The following is a 20999-nucleotide window of genomic DNA, read 5'->3' as shown; positions in this document are numbered from 1 at the left end:
CCCAGTGATCAGCAAAATGTGTATAACATAATAAGTGTTCAATAAAAACTTGTTGGATTGCATTGAATTGCAAGTGAATTAATGCCTCTTCTTCCTCGCACCCCACCACAAAAGAAAAAATAATTAACCTGCTGCTCTGGTTATTTTATAAATATAATCATCTTGAACTATCTCCTTATATCCTAAGTTAATCTCTATGTTTTTATGATGCCAAAATAATTATTTTGTCAATCAGTCCATCATCTGGTTTGCTTCAAAGTGTTAACTAAATTGACTATATTTTACTGACATAAAGGCATGGTCCATGTTTCCTTTTGTTGACCTTCTCTCTCTTTCTTTTTTTATTTTTTCAACTTTGGCTTCCCAGGAAGATGAGGATATATATCCTTAATGTATTTTGAGCTATTCCTTTCTAAATCAATCAGCTTACAAGTTCTTGACTTCTGTAGAGCTAAAATATAAGAATTAAACGCCCTTTAATTTAAACTGAAATCTAACCGCCTAGAACCATGAAGAAACTGGAGAAGGCTTCAGAGTCTTATAATGCAAGCTATTATTCTTTATACTAAAATTAAATGCAATGGAGAAGAAGCAGTGAGTTCTCAGATACCACAGAGGGGGAAAGGGAGTATTAATTGGTGTGTCTCAGTCTGAAATAAAGTAATATTCTTTGGGGGACAATAATTTTTTTGTGAACTTCATTTGTAATTCATCAGCTTGGCCAAATCAAAATGCAACATAAGGGAACAGTCTAATAAGAAGGTTATATGTTTTTGGAAAATAAAAGGAGATATTGAAAGAGCCATGATTAATACAGTAAGTGACTGAGAAGAAAGCAATTTAATGAAACAGCTGTTCTGGGTTTTTTGTTTGTTTGTTTTGTTTTTGCCTATTCTGGATATAAATATGAAAGTGTATACTCCTGCAAGAAAGAGTAATCTTGCTTTCCCTAGAGTAAAAGAATCTTTCTATGTTTACAGTTACACAAAAATAACAAGTAGCCATTCATGTGCTATTATTCAGTTTTACATCATGAAAGAGATTGTCATGAAAATATTCATCCCTTAGTAGTATTATGGAAAACAGATCCAGATATAACGGAAATGGAAAAAAAGCTCCAACAACTCTTCATAAATATTTATGAATATGAATTTTTCCAGTCTGCATAAAATAGGGTTCTACTTTAGCTGACCATCAACTGAGTAGTATTGTGCCTATTCATCTGACAAAAAATGTGATTCATTGGACATAACAACCACCAGTTGAGAAAAATTAGGATTATGTGGAAATCCTCACTTCTCTGCTGAAAACTTCATTGCATTTTTGTTGATAATTACTAAGTAACACTGCATTCAGAAAAGGTACCTATTACTATACCTACACTATATAGGTACACACTGAAATTTTTTAAGATTGTATGTATGTGCATATGCATGTATGTATTTATTTATTCAGAGAGAGAGCAGGGGGAGGGGCACAAAGAGAGGGAGAGAGAATCTCAAGCAGACTCCACACTGAGCACAGAGCCCCACTTGGGGCTCCATCTCATGACCCTGAGATAATGACCTGAGCGGAAATCAAGAGTCAGAGGCTTAAACGACTGAGCCATTCAGGTGCCCCTCACACTGACTATTTTTTAAAAAAATGAATCTGTTGGAAAATTATCACTAAATCATGAGTCAAAGGCCAATTTTTACAATTTTTTAAGATAACTTTGGCCCCAAATTTCTTTTTGGTATAAAAATGCCTTTTTTTTTTTAGTACATCAAATTATGATCTTCTATTATTCAAAGTAGTGACAAATGTGAACAGCATTTCAAGATGCCAGCAAAAACTGCAATGTAATGTAAGAATAACTGATTTGTATCGGTGGGAAGGTAACAGGCACTACTTTTACTATTGTGACTTGTTGCCAGCATTTATGTTGTAGAGTAAAGCTACATTTCAGTTATATTAGTGAAAATAAAGATGTAATATTTTCCTCCATCAGGTTCACAGATACTCCTGATTTCTACCCATTTTAAGAACCCCTGTTTTGGGGCGCAATTCTAGACATACTCAGGGCACCCGTGGTAAGATTTAAAGAAGCAAGACCTCACTCAAGACTCCTGTCTGCAATGCAGACAGGCATTCTGGGATGCTTCTTTCCTTGTGTTCGTGGTGGTTGTTGTGGGTTCCCACTTGGAGCTTGGATGTTCAGGACCCATTGATGAGATGTTTGAAAACAAGTTCATCAGTACAAGTTCTCGTTTTCCTGACAGAAACAGCTTCAGGATGTATCAGATTGCCAGCTAACTCTAAGTATTAAGGTGAATAATTCATTTCATTGTCTTCCGCCTCAGAGGCCAGCAGGTTTTGGCGCTGTGGAGCAGCCAAGGCCTGGGGTAACGTGTCCATTGTGCTGGTGGGGAGTCCTGGGGATGGATCTTCTTGGCCAGCCACCCTTCCTTCTTCAACGTGCAGGCCTCCCGGTATGCTGGTGACATGGGGGGCTGTGTGGGTGTGTGTACTTGTACTTGGAGCCATCCTCTAGGTCCAGTGGGTAACCACGGTCTGAACCATAGGTCCCCACAGGTCAACAATGGCACAATGAGGCAAGTGAGACCATCTAATTGGTTGAAATCTGGATGGTAAGAGTAGTCCAGCAGGGGTTTGCTCAGGTCCTGAAGGAAGCCCTCAGCAGGGTCATAACCCTTACCCTGACAGTAAAGGCCCCTACGCTGGGGAATGGCTGTTCCTGGGCTTGGCACGAAACACACTGGAAAAGAAGACACGCAGCTGGCTGTAGATCAGGGTTACATCCTGGCCTCCAAAGAGCGTGGTGACAGAGCAGCCCCCTGGCTGCAAGACCTGCATGGGCCTACATATACTACATATACTACATATACTAATCAACATCATGGAGCCGGTTACACTGGGAGCCCCATCACACACCACTAGGTCCACGGGACAGCCCTTCAAGTGCTGGATGATCTCCTTGGCAGTGGACAGCTGGGTGAGGTCCCCTTGGATCTGTAACACACCTGGGCATGAAGCCAGAGCCTGGAGGTCCACAGCCTTCAGGAATTTTCAAACCAAATTGATTATGTAAAAGGTTGAAAAAGTGGAGAGAGAGAGAGAAGATTTAAACAGACTTCTGCCAACTCTGAGTCACTTCACCTTTGGCCTGGCAAGACAACCCTCACCAGGTCTCCTTGTAGAGTTCCACATGAGTTTGGTAGGCATGGTGGGCTGAGATCTGATTCTTGCCAGAGGCTGGAGGGAAGAAGAGGTAGGTGAGCAAGCTACATAGCCAGCTAAGCTTTGGTCAGGTGCATCTGGAAAGAAATTGCACTTCCCTTGCGAGGTGGTCCAAAAGTGCACCAGTTTTGTGGCCTTGAGGGAGAGAAAAGACGCCTAGAGCCTTTTTTAAATTTCTGCCCAAGAGAGTCTTCTAGAAGGAGTGATTTCACAAGAAATGGCACAGGAGTCCACAAAAGCACAGAGACAGCAAGTGAACTCCACATACCTGCCAGGCTCGAGAGGGGACAAACTTATATTCTGACAGCACAAATCAAGAATCCACTCTGTTTCCTTATCCCTTCCTCCCTCCCTATATTCCGTATTTAGATGGGCAAGAATAGTAGCTGGTTAGTTGAGTGAAGGTTGAAAAGGAAGTGTGACCACACCCTTACTCCCAACACAAGTTGCCAGACACAAGTACACTCCAGCTGGGAGGGCAAAAAAATAAACATTAAATGAATTTCCATACTTTGATGATTTTCTGGGCTTAAGAACCCATATTTAGAAAATGGAACTGAGTCTATAATTTGAAGTAATATTGGGATATTCTAGATGACTTGCAGGATGTGAATTTTCTTTTCCCTCGGATTCAGAGGCAGAGTTATGACTTCTTCCCTGTCTCTGATATTGCTGGCACTGTATGGATTGACTGATACCCCAGCAGTAAGGATGTTTCAGAGACACCCTCCCCACCCCAGGGCCACCTAAATAAGCCTTCATACAGCTTGGCTCCCTCCAGCTGCCAATTATTTGACATAATGTGGAAAGGCTGAGAAAGCCAGCGCCTAAGGCAAGAAAGGAGTTTACACAAGGTAAGACAGTAAGGTGGTATGATAAAAAATGACACTGCTCCCTGAGAAACAGGGAGCGGAAATCAAAGCGCATGTCTTCACCAGCCACGAAGTGCCCAACACACAGATGCCCCACACTGGACTCAGACCTAAGATGCCCCTCAGCTGAGAGGAAAGAAGAAATTGTGGGACAACCACCTGCGTGAAAAATGTTTTGGTAGCAAAATTTCATAGGTGTTGGCATACTTGAAAAAGAAATACTGTGGTCTTGTTCTGTTACTTTAGTAAAGACTATTACTTTGGTATTTCTCCCAACCAATAGGCTAGAGGTACACCAAGGGGTAACTTGAGAGAGTGCTGTGTGTCTGATACATAGGAAATACTCTGTAGTTGCTGAATGAAAGAATGAATGAGAATCTAAATCTGTCGATGACCATAATAATATTACTTTTCATCGCAATATAAATACAGCCTCTGGATTTCTGTTGGAGTGTTGGTTGTTGTTCCGTTGTTGCTTTATTGTTCCTGTTCTTGTTTTTCATAGCTTAAAGGACAAAAGAACATACTGGCCATGGTCTTAAAATTCTCAGGCTTAAAACAAAAGAAGCAAATGCCATGCCAACTATGGCCTGGGAAATAAGGAAACAGTTGAACATGGGAAAATTAAACTGCCAGAATCCTAATCTTTACAAACAATAAGTAGTGGGAGAACCAAAGTAAAGTAAGGCATGGGATTTATGAGAGAGAATACCCCCTCAGATTCCTGTCTGAGGGGAGCCAATGAGCTAAGCGCCCCAGCAGCAAAGTTTTGGAAATGCGTCAGAGCCCTCCCACAAGCTGCTCCAAGCCTCAGCTGGCTGCAGGGCTCCCATAGAAGGCCCTTTACTGGGAGTCATTGGATTGTGGGCCAGACGAATTTCTAAGACTTCCCATTAGCCTTGCTGAACGTTAGCATTGTTGCCTTAGGCTCTTCCTCCCAACCAAATTTTCTTCCTTCAAAGGGTCAGATGAGACAATCTCTCAGCTGGTTGAGAGATCTGACACTCTCGCAGGTTCTCACAGTTGTCCCCCTCACCCGTGCCAGGCTCTGGAAAGTCTGACCTGAACTAGCAGCTACAGAGGAGCTCGAGTACTAGGAGAGTGTATATACCCAGGCTACGGCCCAGCGGTACAGCAGAATGAACCTAGATTTGCAAAATATTTCTGGAGAAAACTCCACATGTTCCTTATGTCAAAATCGGAATTTTTAAATATTGGTTCAAATTTCTCTTAAAAATCATATGCAAGCCAGACAAGACATCCACCATTGAGATTTTGTCACAGCTGGCCAGTTCGCAGCTTCCACTCTATAGCATAATTCCTCATCAGTGTAATTTTTTTCTCTGCCTCTTCCAGGATTTGCTTTATTTCGCTTTTCGCTATTCTGATTTCCCTGCCAAGGAGAGAGGATTTTAGCAGTTCAAACAAAGGCATTTCTTACAAAGCCTTGAGCTGAGTACCTCTCAGGACTTAAAGAACACTTGAGACATGGAGATGCTTGGAGGGACCAGTTATCTTTAAAGCAACGGAAACAGAGTGAACACCCATTCCTTTCCCTGAGTTTAAAGACAGCACAGAGACAGGCCTGCCTTCATCAAGGGCTGCTTCTGACCTAGCATTTAAATGTGCCTTCAAATGGCCTTTGAAATTTGAGAAGGCCATATAGTACCCCTGTTATAAAGTCTGCTTAGCCCGGAAAGCATGTCTTTAATGGCAGTCTAATATCCTTTGGACAGCTACTGTAAGCCTTCTCGGTAAATCACTACTGCTTATGGGCTTAAATTCTATTACGGTACAGTTAGTCTTCATCAGTATGAGAAAGTCTAATATATTTGGTTTTCAAATTCAAAGTCGCTGTCTGGTTAGAAGACAAAATCAGTATTTTATTTGCCCTCTGCAAATGTTAGTAATTGGAGGTCCCCAAATGCACATTCATTTTAGTTGTGCAGAGACAGCTACAGAATAGCATTAAAAATGGATTTCTAGACCACATTTGTGGTAAGATTACAATGACAGACCTGAGTTAGTAAAATTCCCTCTCACTGTCCAAGCTCTGAAACATCCTCTGGCTTCCCTTATTATTCAGAGAGAATTCAGCCTCAGGGAATAGTAACACAGGCCATGTCATTACAATCAGTAACAAATGAGTTTCACATTATCTGGTCTTTCCTGCTTTATTCAACAATGCTGTTGAATGTCGTTTCCATGTTCATTTCTAAAGTTCAGAGTGCAGTGGATAAGATGTCTGAGACTTTCTAGCTGGTAAGAATTGGCAGAACCCTAAAGCGATTCCCTCCTCTTTTCTAGCCATTTTGACAAATGCTTTTTTCTCAAAGAAATTCATGCACGACTGCTCGTATTTTTTCTATCTATAGACTTTCAGTCTAGAGTTCAGTTCTACAATACTGTTTTCCTAGCTAAAATTCCAGGTGCAGATTCTTACACAGGGAGAACTTAAATTATTCTATCCATGGATTAATCATGAGAAATTTAACTCACTGCCCAGGGGCCTGGATTATTATTACAATCCTGTCCATAATAGTTGAGTCCAAGAAGTAAGAATTTATCTCTAGACCTGTTTCTTTACGTATATAATAAGAATGTTATACCAAATAATATTTAAGGCCAGGGGCAAATCTAGATTTTATGAGGCCTGAAGTATATACTATTAGGAGCCCTTGGTAAGAAAAGCAAACTCAAAATTATGATAGGTAGATATGAAGGAAAGTTAGATATAAAACGAAACATCTATTTACAATAAGAAATAACAAATTTTTAATTTTAAAAGGATGACTAATACCATACACATCACAAAATAAGGAAAAATGAAAAGAATAGTTTTATTAATTACCTGCCTGGCATATATCTATAATACTTATTTCCCTATCTATTTTGGCTGCATAGTCCTGACTGACTCTTCCTTTGACAACAATTTTATAGTATTATTGTCTATAGAGAAAAGAGAAACACAATTCAGTCCTTCTTCTATCCGGGCTAATCAAAATCTGTATTGTTTATAGTTTATTTTTTAGAAAAATCTCTTTCAGTTTCAACACACATTATTGGCAATCTCATGTAAACATTTAATATGTTAACAAATTTGGAGAAATTTCTATCCAGTACTCTTTGTATATGAGCTATAAGATTCAGAAGAATCTTCCAGAGAGCAGCTTCTGCTTCTCTATTTTTGAAACTTTGTATCTTCTACATTATCCCATTCTCCCAAGCCAGCCACCAAAGACACATTAAAAATGCAACATTATTTCTGGCACCTTTGAGACACGACCCTGAGTGAGTCAGAAGAATGGCTGGTAGGAATATTCCTGAAAGCCACTTCTATAATGAGATGGCTAGCAATAATTTAAAAATGCCTGGAAGAGACCACAAATCACATAAATATAGCCCATTAAACTCAAACTATAGTTAAGTACATCTTATTGTTTTCAAATTTTATAAAAAATGTATCACCATGGGAAGGTATTGCTGGGATCTTCCCAGGATATAAGGGAGGATCCCTAACGCTTACATTTAAGTATCTTCACGGTAAATCCATTTCTAAGACCTTCCTAATTCCAACAATGGTTCTGAGAAATTAATGTAGCTAAAATTCAAAACAATATGTTTGGCTTAGGAAAAAAAAGGAAAAAGAATAAAAAGAAATAAAGGATAAGGAATAGTGAATGCACAGGCATATGGTTTTAATTATTTTGAGGTTATGCATTGATTTCAATCACTTCTAGCCCATTTCTACTGACCGTGAGCAAACAAGAATTGGTTATAAAGTCCTCTTGTCAATTAAACTAGGTAAGAGTATAATCTGTCTTGCATTATTTAAGGACTGAATTGACCCCATTCTGCATATAGTGTGGACATAGCTTACATTTAGTCACTTAATATTATTCACTGGGGTTACTACCTTTAATTCTGAAACAAGATTACGTTTAAAAACAGGCATCTGTCTGGCAAAAAGAGTGTCAGAGATTCTTCTTGTTCTTTGTTTATTTAGAGTTTTTTGTTTGCTTCTTTTTTGGTCATTACAGAAATTTATAATACAAGTTTTACAGTAATCTCTGAATTGATACTAGATCTAAAAATAAAAACACAATTATAAACTGAAATGCTTGTCTTTAAGGAAATTTTATTAATTAATGGGAAAACCCTAGACTTACCATTCATTTGACAAACTTTTATTAATACTTAGAACTAATATGTGGCAGGCACTGTGCTAGGCAGATTCATGCATATAATTTGTGACTTGGACAGTCATTTACCAATTCTCTGGGCATGTTGATTCCATTCTTGCCTGTCTGCAAGTTCTCAGATAGTTGGGGTGGGGGGAGGTAGGGAGCTAATACAATGATGCTTCCTACTGCCATGTGGTCTCCTTTCCATTGAATTATAACAGATACAAAATGCTACAACCTCGAGTCAAAAAACTGGCTTTAAATGCCTTCTCTGCTTCCTACTACCTGTGCGAATTAGGCTGGTGGTCTTCAAAATGTTTTATATACTCCATAAAATGCACAAAATTCGGGTTTAGGTCTCAAATTTTTGAAATCAAAGGTTTAATAGGTACAATGTCTATGATTTGGGATACATTATAAATATTGATATTATAAAATCACACAGGTACATCACCCTTTTAAATGTGTCTAGTGAATCTAAATAACCATAATGATAGTTACTTGTCATCATATATTTTAAAAAGGTATAAACAAGATCCTTCTTAACAGTTAGGAATTTTATCTCATTTCTTTTCTCCTTGCACCTACTTCCCATTGCACTTCACACACACACACACACACACACACACACACACACAGCATCCTAGCATATTTTTACATTTAAAAGGTCACCTTATCATACTTTCATACTTATCATATTCTACAACAAAAATACTTTAAAAATTTAAAACAAAGATTTTAGGCTTTAAGTATTACATTTCCTCGAGATTCTGTCATAATTATCCATAATCCACAATTCAACAAAATAAGAACTATATTAAAATTTTGAAAGTCACAAAACAAAAAATTAAGTTTTTAGAAGTTTATCTCTTTTAAGGAGATTGTTTCTTTGAGATTAGCTCATGTATCCATGGGTGAGTATGACTTGTCACTAAAATGAGACAGTTTTCAGGATCATGTCTATTTTTCCTATTTTCTTTTTATTCCTACTTTTCACTTTTATAGACATAAATTCTGAAAAAAAAATTGTTCTTACCACAATCTGAATGGGATGCGAGAACTTTTCTATTGCAATATCACCTATTTCTTTGAATTTCCTCCAAGTAATATGCCAAAATCCACGTAGTGATCTATCATCTAAAATTATTTTTAATAGTCTCTCAACTGACAACTTAGTTACTTCCTCCTTCAATTTTGTTGAAAGCCAAGAATTGGAAAGTACCTGACCTGTGAAATGATTTGGTATACAGTCATGAAAGTCATTCACTTTCTTAGTTTCTGGGAAATATACCAAGAAGGTTTTCGTAAGTCTTATTAAATGACTCTTGGTCTTTCACAGAGGGGCACCTTGTTTAACCCAATATCCTCATAAAGATTTGAGAATATCAAAATATTGTTATTTTCAATATATTCTGGCAATACTAATTTTTAATAAAATAATTTTGCCTTATCATGCACCTTAAATAATATTTTCCCCCAAACCTTGGCACTACAATTGAACCCTGTACAGTTTATAGAAACCAACCACTCTATAACCCATATGGCAAAGTCAGTCCACATTGTCTAAGCAACGTATTGATCTAAGAGTTATTGCCTGTAAAAAAAAGTTTCACTCTAGCTATAAATTCAAATAAATTTATTAATTGTGTCCCTAGGACCATCAGCTAACTTCTAAATTACATTCCTAAAACAAATACACAGACAAACTATGGCACTTTGCCATGGTTTTCCTTTTTAATGACTTTCTTTTTGTTTTATGCTCATGAAACTCTCCCTCAAGAAAAATGAATATTTGACAATAACCAGGTAGCCTAACAAAACCTAGAACATTGATTAATGCCAAGGGACAATGGGGATATAGAAGTCCTTGAGCCTTGCTAGTGTAATTTTAAGACCAGTGTAGCCATTCTGAATGTAAGCTGGCACAGCTTAGTCAAATTACATAGACATTTAAGAAATTTCCACAGTAAATTAAATTATCCAAGGGGTAGGGAACAGTCAGCTCTTAAAGGAATGAATCTGGTCTTAGAAGAAAAGAGGGGAGTTAAATAGAGGAAATCAAATCCTTGAAGAATGAAAGAGGGAAGACAAGGGAAGAACCAGAGGATCTTCCCCTCCCCCCCCCCCGTACTTCTGTCTTATACCCTGATCCCCCAACACAGCTTCCTTTCCTTTCCTTTCATACATTCCCACCCCTTGAGGACTTTACCTGGGACCTTTGAGGTAAATACAAATGACTAATAAAGAAAAGAAAAGCTGTCAAAGCTTGTTATGGACTGAATGTTTGCCCCCCAGCCCTGCCAATTCATATGCTGACATTCTAACCCCCAGTGTGCCTGTATTTGGAAATGGGAGCCTCTAAGGAAGTAATTAAGCTTAAATGAGGGCATAAGGGTTGGACCTTGATCCTATAGGATTAGTGTACTTTAAGAAGAGACACCAGAGAGCTAATTCTCTGCCTCTACATTTCTCCTCCACATCCCTCCTCACCCTTGTATACACACAGAAGCACCCGTCCCCCCCCCGCCCAAATAAAGGCCATGTGATGACGGAAGACATAGCCAGAAGACAGCCAGCCATCTGCAGGCCAGGAAAAGTCAGAAAAAGATACCTCTGTTGTTTAAGCCACCAAGACTGTGCTATTTTGCTATGAGAGCCTAAACCGATTAATACAAACTTCAAATGTATTTATGGAATTGGAAATTAAAATAATTACACACTTTGAAAAGTTTTAAATAAGAGAGGGGTATGAGTCTGAGTGCATTTGAAAGAGTTTAGATGATAGATAATTTGATTCAAAATTTTAATTCAATATACAACTCTCTAGTTGTATCTTACCATATAAATGATTCAGCATATAGATTTTTAAGTATACAAATCATGATGTAACAACAACAAAAATACCAATACTTAGTTATTTTAAAATAGTCTATTATGGGGACACCTGGGTGGCTCAGTCAGTTGAGCAGCTGCTTTCAGCTCAGGTCATGATCCTGGAGTCCCAGGATTGAGCCCTGCATCAGGCTCCCCACTCAGCAGGGAGTCTGCTTCTCCTTCTGACTGCCCCCCCCCACATCGTGCACACGCATACACGCGCACGCTCTTTCTCAAATAAATAAATAAATAAAATCTTTTAAAAAATAAACAAAAATAAAATAGTTTGTTATGTCAGTAGACTGAAAACATACAGAGCCAGTATGGCAATATTATAACCCCTAGTGGCTTTAAAATAGGATATGTAACTTCCCCATCATGGTGAGGAGAAACTGGGGGCAAACAATAAAAACTCAATCAGTTTATTAGTGCCAATGAAAGACTGAATTCTTTTATTAAAAGTAGAGGGGAACGGGGCACCTGGGTGGCTCAGTCAGTTAAGGGTCCAACCCTTGATCTCAGCTCAGGTCTTGATCTCAGGAACGTGAGTTCAAGCCCCGTGTTGGGCTGCACACCCAGCTTAGAAAGAGAAAAGAAAAGTAGAGGGGAAGTGGGCAAAAGTTTGAACAGTTGTTTCACAAAGGAAGATATATGAATGGACAATAGGCATAAGAAACTTCAACACCATTAGTCATCAGGGAAACCAAAATTAAAGGAAAAAATAGATACAATATACACACCAGAATGGCCAAGATGAAAGAGACCGACAACACTGATGTTGGCAAAAATGGGAAGCAACCCAAACCCTCAAACGTCAAACGGTATAGCCACTTTGGAAAAATACCTGGCTGTTTCTTTGAAAATGGAACATATACTTCTCCCGTGACTTCTGGGTATTTACTCAAGAGAAGTGAAAGCATACATCTATGAAAATCCTAAGTTTCATTCGAAATGGCCAAGAACTGGATTAACAAGAAAATGGATCAAAAAACTGCAGTGCATTCACACAATGGAATGTTACTTAGCACCAGTAAGAAGTGAATTACTGATAGAAGCAATGATACAGCTGAATCTCAGAAATGGTACACTGAGTAAAGGAAGCCTGAAACAAGAGTAAACACTGTATGAGCCCATTTATATGAAATTCTAGAATAGTCAAATAAAAATCTATAATGAAAAAATTACAAATAGCAATTGCCCCATCGGTGGATGAGGGTGAAGCTTGGCTGTGAAGAGGTACAAAGGCGTGTGCTGGGGTGACAGAGTGTTGGGTATAGTTTTCTCATGTGTTGGTCAAAATTCACTGGCTATTATGCTGATGATTTACGCATTTTGCTAAATTTAAATCTTATGTCAGAAGAACAATTATAAACAAATATCTAAATTTAGCAATGATTTGTATGCCAAAGTTTTTGGTGATGACGTATACTGATGTCTTAAACTTATTTTGAAATGCTTTTTTTTTTTTTTTTTTTTTGCAGCTCCTGCAGCATACATTTATTTTTAAAATGCTTAGAAAGCAGAATACCCAGAAACTGTGGGCAGTTACACTCTGGTGAGCAAAACTTAGGGCAAAAATATTTTCTTGGGCTATAGGATTTCCCCCTTTGTGTTATTTAATCTGAATGTGGATGCCCCAACCCTAAACTTTTTTTGCATTTTAAAAAATGATGGAGTGATAGATGTATAGAGGGATGGAGCTAACTAGATAACCTGATAAAGCAAGTATAGCAATAGGTTAAGATACAAGAGGAAGGATCTACAGCAAATAGGACACAGTATCAAGTCTGAATGGTGGCACCAGATGGTCTTATGTTATTTTTTGTATGCTTATTTTTTCTATATGCTTGAATTATTTTACAATTACTAATATACTTGCATGAAACGTGTTACTTATGCAGTATACAGAAAATATTTATGCAGACACAGTATCAGAGATCCTTTGCAACAACTCTGCAGACTGCAGGCCCCATCCTTGAAAGTCCCAAGGTGATTTTGGAAATTACATTAATTCTTTGGAGTCCTGCTATTAACTTTCTAGGTGTATTGATAAGGATATATACTTAAACAAATTGTAAGACCAGAATGACAAATGTATAAACATACCCATTCTTGGGTAGGCTGTACTTTTATTCCTAATTATTCACTCCCTCCTTTTGTCAGAGAATTACATCTCCTCTCCCATTTTCATGTGACTTGCTCTGGCCAATGGCATTTGAGTAGATGTGATCTACGCTACGTCCAGGGGAAAACTATTAAGAGTATTATAGGCTGAATTGTATTCCCTAAAAATTCATATGTTGAAGCTCTAATCCCCAGTTCCTTAGAATGTGACCGTATTTGAAGATGTGGCCTTCAAAGAGGTGATTAAAATGAGACCCTGAGAATGGGTTCTAATCCAAACTGACCAATGTCTTTATAAGAAAAGAAAATGTAGACACACAAAGAGACACTAGGAGCATGTGCTCAAAGGGAAGATGCCATGTGAGGACATAGGGAGAGGGTGGTCATCGAACAAGCAAGAGAGGCCTCAGGAGAAATCAAACCTGCCAACACTTTGATGGTGCACCATAGTCTTCAGATGCAGGAGGATAAATACTTACATGTCCCACCTCAGAGCTCCACTTCAACCAGGGTCCCAGAATCACATCCAGGTGAATTGCAATCCAGAATTGCATCAGCTAACTTATAGTTACCAACACACACCATGAGAGTAAAGGCGTGTCATTGCAAGATAAACACACATGTGTGCATGCATGCACGCACACAGTAGAAATGTGTTAATATATACTTTTTGGTTGAGTGCCACAGGGCCAAGAGTTAAAATCAGTATTGGACTACAGCCTAGCTAGAGCTGAATCACCATTATGGAAGGAACCATTGGAATACAGAAATAAATCTGAAACTGTATTTAAATTTATCATTGTCATTATTATTATTTATTGAAAATTGCAGTGATGGCCAAATTTGAGGACTTTGACATTGTAGTACAGGAACAATGATTTCTCAGCCCTGCCAGCTGCCTGACTGCACTCATGCTTCCTGCACGTTGACAATACAAAATAGAAACTTAGTTTCAGTTGCCTTGGTAAGGGAGCAATTTGGCTGGTGCTGTGGTAGGGAGCGCTGCTGATGGTAAGTTGCCACAAAGTTATTAAACGTTTCTTCCCCTCCATCATAACCAAAATAAAGCCTCCCTAGGCTCAAAACAATAAGGAATTTTCTTCTAAAAGCATTCTTGTAAAGCCTGTTTTTTGATGTTTGAGTGAACAAAATGTGTTTTGGTGTGTGTTTCCTTGAGTTCATTTCCTCCAACACTGGCGGATTTTCTAATAATGAATATACATTTATATTTCAATGGACTGCTAGAATTTCAAGAAATAAGGAACATTTTTTCTCCTGCCTCTAAATTGTTTTATTATGTTTGGATCAAAGATGTATATCCAAGATGTTTTAGGAATGAGTTTGAGGTCTTTCTGACTCTTAAAATTTTGAGATACCTAAGTTGATATTCATTTTTATTTGTGATTAATTCCCAGATATTCCTTTTCATTAAGAAATCCATACATAGAAAGAGAAATCCGTATGCAAAATGAAGTAACCAAAAATTAAGTGAAGTTCTCAGTAGATAATTATTTAACATTAAGAACACTAATCCACCTGATAATTTTACAAAGTTTAAGAAATAATATAATCTATTATTTGGTTATGTATTACTTAAATTTTACATACGTTTCTGATTCAAAAATAATATTTTTCTAAGTTGTACAGCCAAAATACTCTCCATGTTCATATCAAATGCCAATATTTTATTTTTTTCATTATTTTAAAGTTCTTAATATTTTAACACAAAATTAACATACTTCAAAATCATCAGGATTTATTCACAGCATTTTAGTTTTGCAACAATGAATATACACTTATATTTCAGTGGACTTTAAAAATTTCAACAAGTAGAATACCTAAGAAGACTTTTTTACTACATGTTTCTATTTAGCTTGATAATTTATTATTTGATTGAAACATTATATATTTATATATTAATATTCAGAATACTTAGATATTGACAACAATTTCAAATGCCATAATCACTCATACTCCAAGGAAGGTCAACTGGGAGTTTTCCAAACAGGAGTCCTGGAACTCTTCCCCTGAGGCTTTCTCTAATCACCGGAGCCCACGCAGCCTGTGCCCAAGGTAGACCAGAAGTGCCAAGGTGTCCTAGTTGTCCAGTAATAACAAGTTCAATAATATACCTTTTTTGGTTTCCTTCCTTTCTCTGTATCATTTCCCACTGCCCTATTAGAGCTTTGTGGACTCACCTCTCAAATAAACAACTCACACTCACATCCTTTTCTCAGGTTTGGCTCCTGGGGGAACCGAACCTAAGAGGTACACAATCATGAAACCCCACACCCATCAGGAATACCGGAAAGGACACTGAAGTGGAATCCTTTATAAGCCACCAGTTTCAGGTTTACGAAGGTGGGCTCTACCATTTTAATCTGCAAACTTTCAAACCTGTATCAGTTGTCTATTGCTGCACAAATTACCCCACCCTCGGTGACAACGATGGAATGACAACGATTTATTATTGATCACAATTCTGTCCATTGGTTGTGCTCATTTCATCTGGCTCACTCATGCAGTTACCTTCAGGAGAGTGAGTGGGCTTGAAGGTCCAAGTTGGCCTCACTCATGTATGACAATTAGTGCTCCCAGTTGCCTGGTGTGACTTGATTTTCCTGTGCATGGCCTCTCTTCAGCCAGGAGACTAGAGTTAGCTTCTTTATGTGTAAGTCCCAAGACAGCATTTTAAGAGGACAAAGAAGCTACAAGGCCTCTAGAAAACTAGGCTACAGAACCAGCAAGTCCCTCTTCAACCACATTCTATTGGTAGAAGCAAGACATCAGGGCTGGCATTGGCTGAAAAAGTGGGGTTATAACCTTCATCTCTTAGTGGAAAGAGCTGGAAAGTATTACTGCTATGTTTTCAATCTATCATAAACCCAATTGCCTTTGTGGAAGAGACCAATTAGATGCTCACCAAGCCTACTTCCACTTTCTGGACATGAAAGCGTAACTATACTTCCCAGCCTCCCTGGAGGTAGGTTGAATCCAAGTGCTTGGATCATGGCACTTCCAGCCACAGCAATATATCCCTGGTCTGTCTCCCCTGCCCCAGAAACAGCATGTGCTAAAGATAGCAACATCACAAAATGGCAGGAGCATGGACCCCCTCAGGATTTTTTCTGAAGAAAAACCATCTGACCTTCATTGAACTTTGACAGGAACAAGAAATAAATTTCTATTATGTTAAGTTACTGAGATTTAAACATAGTACAATCTAACATACCCTAACTAACTTTGAGAACTGAAAGAACGAATCTCAAATAATGGACTGTGGGACATGGCAAAAGTCTGGTGATAGAGTTTTTTTTGTTGTTGCTGTTTGTGTTGGGCACTGAGAAAGTTCCTCCTCATTTTATACCATGTTAGCTGTCTTCTATCTATTTACTAGACCATCTTCCCTGATGATATCTACTAGCTCTGTTAGTTTCAAGGCAAATACAGATGAACAGACTTCCTCCTATGGCAGAGACTGAACTTGTATGGTAGAGAATTCACTCGCACAATTAAACTACTGCTATTCATAGGGAAGAGGTAGAAGGTAGGAATATACGCAGACATCTGGGAAGTGGGCTCATGACTCGCTCAGGAAGGTATTATCTTTAATGACAGTGTTCAAAATTACTCTTCTCCTTTTTTTTCTACCTTTGCAGTATCCTTATTGCTCATCTCAAATTTTAAAGATTTTATTTATTTATTTATTTATTTATTTATTTCAGAGAGAGCAAGAGATTGAACAGGGGGAGGGGCAGAAGGAGAGGGAGAGAGAAAATCTCAAGCAGACTCTGCACTGAGCACAGAGCCCTATGTGGGGCTCCATCTCACAAACCTAAGATCATGACCTGAGCTGAAATCAAGAGTTGGACACTTAACCGACTGAGCCACCCAGGCACCCCTCATCTCACCTTTTAGATATACTCCTCTCTATTAGAAAGACGTTTGTAGAATTTCACTCTGAAAGGCCTTGCTAACTCTTTATGATAGTTTTTCCTTTGGTTCATAGCTGACATGACTCTGTCATATGATAAAGGATCAAGTGGGTCGCTGGGAAATGTTTATCCACTTTCTGAAGCAAAAACTCCTCCAAGTGTTTTAAAGATGTAAACCTGCCCCTTTTCATGTCTGGCAATGATGCTGATGATGAGAAAAACCTTCCCAGACCAGGATGATCTATCCAAGATCTATTTATTTTTCCATAATCCCTTTGTTTATGTGTTCTCAAATGACTAATGAGGCCAATCTGGAACTGGCAGATTTTGCCACAATTTAGACAGATGGTTTCAGTATATGTGCATAAAGAAAGTAATGTTGGAAATGTGAAAATAAAGATATATTTTGTACTATCCTGAGTTTTTCTAAGAGAACAAAGGTAAAATGACCAGGGGGCATGGAAAGGTTTTAGTGTACTAAACCACACAATATGATCTTCTTACCTTAGAAGCCTCTGGAATAACTACTGAGAATCATTGCAGTAACATACAGATGATTTTTTTTTTTTTAGCCCAAACACTTGGAAAAGTCTAAACATATGCTCTAGTCATTGCTTTAGAAAGCTTGTATAAGCAATATTAAGTGAACTGTTGCTGATAAAAATGTGACCTCACTCCAAACCTGAGCCCTTCCTAGAACTGAAGCAAAACCAAATATTTCTGGGTAATTTGAAATATAAACAGGGCTGACCATTTTTCAGGTCTTTGCATAGATGACACATTTCTGAACCTTCTACTCTAATCCAGTTATCCAAATTTTAGTATTGTCTCTCTTAGATGAGAAAACCTGGAAAATTTTTGTACATTTCCAATTTATTGAATAGATCCTAGCAATATGAAGACTCATTCATTCACATATCCTCAACTAATATTCACTGAACACTTACTTTGTGTAAGACAAGATCGTTGATGCTGCAAAATTCCAACATGAGTATACCCTTAAGCCTGGTCTTCAAGAAACACAGATTTCATAGATGTGTAAACAAATTGTTGTAACACCGTATGATAAATTTATATAGTTCCTCAGAGAATAATGCACTGTTTTTGCTAATAATGCTTGTAGTGGTAACAGCAACAAAGAAGTAGAATGGAGGAAGTAGAAGGAGAAAGATCCATGTATAATAGGTTGCCCTGAGACATATTACCCAGAAATGTGTGCCACACCGGCATCATTAATGGCAAGTTGCTCAGCAATTAAGCTGGTTTGTGGTGCTGGCAGAGACCAGGGTTGTGTGTGGATCTTGGATGTAGGAGTAGAATATCTACATATGTGACAAGGCCCTTAGATGCATGATAGAAATGAGACTGGGAAGCAAATATGGCCATGTAATGGGTCACAGGTTGGTTACCCATACCCTGCTGCAGCAAAACTCCAAATGAATTTCAGGATGCTAAATTTTAACTTGGATATCCAAGTCATCATGAAGATACGTTGTTAAAGGTAGGAGGATAGGAAAAGTATTATTTGCTATTTTGTTAGCTACATTTATAATTTTTAAGTGGCACATGTACTAAGAAACTTTATTTTCTACACTAGTACCAATCCCACCCCCAGGCTGTGTATGTTTGGGAGCCTAGTCCTCAGACAGCCACAGGCTTCTGCAGGCCAGGCTTCTGGTTTCTTCGGTGGTAATATACCCTCCTAAGCTTTGTAGACATTTGACCTATTTGTTTCCTGTTAGTTCCTTTCAAATAACCACAGCCAAAAGTTTCTTTCCCATCAGTCTTTCTCTCAATTTCATTGTATCTGCCTTGAGATAATTTGAAAAACTGGGTTTAAAGGGATAGACAATGCTCTCTATATCACCTTTGGCACTAGGTTGTCTCCTAACTTCTGAATAACATATATTAGGAAGGAGGTGTTAATGGCCTGAGTGCTCACACCCTTATAAAAATGGTTTCATCAGCACTACCCCTAATAACTAGCCTGATAACCACTTCTTTTAGAATTTGTTAAATGTAGCAAAAAGAAGCCAGAACACATTAATAGTGTAACTTTTCTTCAAACCAGTTTGGTTAGATAGAGACTTCTGTTGGCATATGACCTGCCTTCCAAGGTATTACAGAGAAGTTTTAACAAATGTTTTCTTAAAGCACACACAGAGCACCAGCTTTCCAGCCTACAATATACATGCCCTACCCCTCAAGACCAAAATGCAAAGCTCAAGGCATATGTTTTACATATCTGTTACAACAGTAGCCCGGTTCTAAGTATCAATTTCTACATTAATTATAGGAAGCAAACTCAATTGCATGAGACCCAAAATAAAGGATTTATGCAACACTCAGTTTCACTGCTTTCTCCGGGGATTGAAGGGCAGCTTTGACATTTTCACTGTGTAAATTTAATGCTAAGTCTAAAAGTGACTATTCCAAGTGATGGAAAGTAAGAAAGGGGCAAAGCAGCACAGATGCATTCATCTTAATGTTAAAACACAGAAACAGCACATATACTTTCTATTTCCATCCAACTGGGCAGGACTTATTTACATGGCCACCCCAGGATGCAAGGACAGCTGGAAAATGCAGTCCCTACACGTGGAGCCATGTATACTGCTAAAATGGGGGCATCCTATGACTAAAGAAGGGGGAATGTGTAGTGATGAATAATCAGCAGTGTCTGCGACAATGACCCATAGGTCAGAATAGGGGCCAGGAGAGAAGGAGGGAGTAAAGAACTCACAGAGAGAAGCAGTGCAGATGATGGGGTAGGATGAGATTGGGACCTTATCCTGAGCTGGTTTTAAGTCTGACACCCCAAAACTGTAAGTTCCATAGAGGAGTTCCCCTACGCCAAGTCCTCCCTTTTGTCTGCTCAGAGGATGTTTCTCCAAATTATACAAAAACCCATCTGCCCCTTGAAGGTTTCAGTGATCAGTCTCATTTTCCATTGTTTTGTTAGACACATCCATCACAAATAAGGAGGCCTTCCCGTAAGTGTGTATTAGGAGCTCAGAGGAACACAGAGAAGGGGGATAACTAACATAACCTAGAAACTTTTTTTTCCTACAAAAAAGGTTGGACTTCCATGACTTCAAAAGGAATAAAGAAGGGCAGTTGAAGGGAGTCAGGCCTCCGTGAGGACTGATCGGAGGTGTTGCCCCTGTTACTCACACTTTGCAGGTCTGCACAGCGTCAGAGGATGACTCAGAGCCCACCGGGCTTAGAAGCACCCGCGTGCACAATGAGAATCCCAGGCTGAACTTCAACTAGTTCCTTAACCTCTCTGTTCCTCAGTTTTTGCATCTCTGAAATGTGGGCATTCACCACAGAGGGTTATTTTGAAGATTGTGATGAGAGCACGTATACAGAGTATGAAGGCTCTGTGCTCTACAAATGGTGAATGTTTAATAAATATTACCTAAAAACATGTATTGTGGCACTCTTATTTGAATCATAATAGAGAACATAAGAGATAGTCTATCCATAGTAATATTTTTCAGTGCCTCTAACATTGTGCCTGGAACACAGCAATCATTCAAAAAATGAATGAATGAGTAAATGAAAACATTTTGAAACCCATTCAAGTAACCACCCTACACAAGGTTTCCCTGGCTTCTCAAGTTTCTTAGCGGTTCTTTAAATAGCGGCTCAAAAATGAAGAGGTCATGTTAGAAAAGTGAGCCAATGTACACAATTCTATCTGAACAAAGGAAGTCAAAACTGCTTATTAATTTACAGTGAAGCTTTCATATCAGTCTGAGAAAACC

At 38.4% G+C, this 20999-nt stretch overlaps 1 pseudogene; it reads right to left on the bottom strand.

Annotated features, from left to right (window-relative positions):
• Positions 1-2304: 2304 nt before the first annotated feature.
• The window catches only part of LOC100469128, a 44402-nt pseudogene continuing 25707 nt past the window's right edge, over positions 2305-20999 (bottom strand).

This window comes from Ailuropoda melanoleuca, chromosome 9 (assembly GCF_002007445.2).
Source record: "Ailuropoda melanoleuca isolate Jingjing chromosome 9, ASM200744v2, whole genome shotgun sequence".
Classification (NCBI taxonomy): domain Eukaryota; kingdom Metazoa; phylum Chordata; class Mammalia; order Carnivora; family Ursidae; genus Ailuropoda; species Ailuropoda melanoleuca.
Note: the sequence above shows the minus strand (reverse complement) of the source record. Positions and strands in the feature narration are given on the sequence as shown.